Below are 2653 nucleotides of genomic sequence, written 5' to 3'. Positions count from 1 at the left end.
GCCCCCCGAGCCGGCCGCCGGGACCGCGGAGCCGGGCGGGGGCGGCGGGAGCCGCGGGGCGCTCAGCCCTTCGCGGCGCGGCGGGTCTGGCCCGACCTGGGGACAGGAGCTACGCGAGTGTCAGGGGTCGGCCGGGGCGTTTGGGCTCGGTTTTAGCGGCAGATACCGGCAGAAATGTCCGGGCGCTGCAGGTGCCCGCAGCCGGCTTTTGCCGAGCGTGCGGCGGGCAGGGTCGTGCGGCGTGCGCGTGCAGCTCTTTCGTGTTGTTGTGTGTTTCATGTCGATAAATAAATGTGTAATAGTTAATGTGCAGACACATCAGAGTAATAACAATGGGATGAAATCAAAGGATTATCAATCTCTGTTAGTAACTGCTGAATAACAATGTTGCGGTGTGATTGATAGCGCGCTTCATTTTATGACTTTTCTATTGCACTTGATTTTTATAGCAGTATAAACAAACTAAATCATTTCTTCCAAGACTTCAGAGCACAATCGTCTTAAGGGAAAGGAGGAAATCAGAGAAGGAAGTCTGCGGAAGAGAAAAAAACGGGCAGGGCTGACACTTAAGCGTGTCAGAAAGAAAATGACAATGGGGCATATGTAAAATACCCTAATCACATTCCGCTTCCGCGCACTCCTGTTTTGTCAAGTGCCTGAATTCACCTGGGCAGCGTCGGAGATGTATTTACAAGGATTTTATTTCCCGTCATCTTTCCATTTTCCCAGTGTAGCCAGGAAACTGCCAGTCAAGCCCATTCCCTGTTACAATTTACGGTATTCCCCACATGATCATAGGAACTGAAGTTCCTAACAAGGAAAGGCTTTAGCACAATGGCCCAAAATCTTCAGAATGACACGAGTGTCTTCAGAAATCACTTCAGAGCAAAGTAAAAGGATTTTCTATGACGGATCCAGTGATTTTTCCTCAATAAATAGGTTTTAGATTGTTACACACACGTAGAACTGGAACAAAGGGCAGTACCAGAAAATATATTGGTTGCCCCTAATAAAATTTATTTAGACAGTTTACTTCTCATAAAAAATAGAGATTGAATTTCGTACAGGAACGCCTGCCAAGGGTCTAGGCGCCGGGAGATCATCTCCCCCCGCACCTTCCTTTTCTTTTTTCTTCCCTTCCCTTCCCTTCCCTTCCCTTCCCTTCCCTTCCCTTCCCTTCCCTTCCCTTCCCTTCCCTTCCCTTCCCTTCCCTTCCCTTCCCGGTGGGCCCGATCCCGGGGTCCCGGCCGGGGTCGGCTCCCCCCTCCCCTCCGGCCCAGGCCGGCCGATCCGCCCGAGTCAGCGCGGCGGGCCGTGACGGGCCGCCTTAGGAACCGGGATCACCCCAATTCTCCAGTGCCGTGACCCTGGGAGAAAGGGTAGAGAACTTTCCAAGCCTCGGAGCTCTCCCCCTCCCCTCCCCGCAAAACTCAAGCCCTGATTGAATGAGGCTGTAATATAAACAAGTGTATTTAACCAATTCTGCTCTGATTTAGGAACAGAACCTCTTTTATCAGAGTAATTATATTTGGAGCGAGAAATACGGTAAAATAAGGTTAAACTGCTAAAGTCAGCAGGGTGGCTTGGCGTAAATGACTGATAAGGTTTGTGATTTGATATTTATGTATTTATTGAGCATCCGTCCAGTTAGGGGGGATGCTGTATGCAGACAGCCGCAATCTCTTTTTACACTTTGCAACGCTCCCAGCGTTTATCAAATGTAACTTTTGGTTCCCTGGCTTGTTCAAGCGGCTTTTTTGGTTTGGTTTTTTTTTTTGGGGGGAGGTGGGGGTGGGTTCGTTTTTTGTTACTGATGTTGTTGTTGTTCCGTGTATGTGTGTGGTTTTTTATTGTTTCCAGAGAGTAGTGCTAAAATATCGGATATTATTCACATTCCTGCTTCTCAGTGCTGCATTGTAACATTGTTCGCTTTAATGAGAAGCGCCTCCCTCAATAATTAACGACCTCACATTTCCCTGTTTTCTTGCCTGATGAAAAGAATCAATTTTAATTCATTGTAAATTACAGCTATGCTTTTGAGTGTTATTTGCTTACTTTTCCACATCAGCATACCCTAAACACAAATGACAAATCAAACTATATCCTTTCGTTAGGCGTAATTTGGAGTTAAGAAATGGAAAAACATAAACACGTGTTTTTATTGCAATCAACCCTCTCGAAAATATGACTTCTTTGGAAATGAACGACAAGGCTGCCAGCAGCTGCAGATCCCAATTTATTCATTCTAGTCAGAGCTAAATGTGACGATCATCACTGCTTTACGACATTAGGCTGCATGCAGCATTTCGTAGCTGCGATAAATACACTTCTTTGAAAGCAACTTTATGAAGTTTAAAGGCATCCGAGTCAGGAACGGCCGCAGCGGATCAGGACGCAGCCACCAGGTGTTCCGAACACAGCCTCCCTGAGGGCGGCAGGGAGAGCCGGGTCTCCCACCACCTGCTCGCAAACACGGTTAAGAACCGCGTTCTCCTCTTTGCTTATTTACCTAAAAATACCTGCACCTCGCTCCAGCCGAGCCAAAGGTAGCGCCTCCGGCTGTCTCCCCGCTGTCCGGCTGCGGGGACACTCTCGACGGCGAAGCGGTTGCTTTAGATTGAAAGGATGACTTCTATCAATTAATTTTCATCAG

The sequence above is a fragment of the Falco cherrug genome, chromosome Z, assembly GCF_023634085.1.
Source record: "Falco cherrug isolate bFalChe1 chromosome Z, bFalChe1.pri, whole genome shotgun sequence".
Classification (NCBI taxonomy): Eukaryota; Metazoa; Chordata; class Aves; order Falconiformes; family Falconidae; genus Falco; species Falco cherrug.
The sequence above is the reverse complement of the archived record's forward strand: the minus strand, read 5'-3'. Positions refer to the sequence as shown.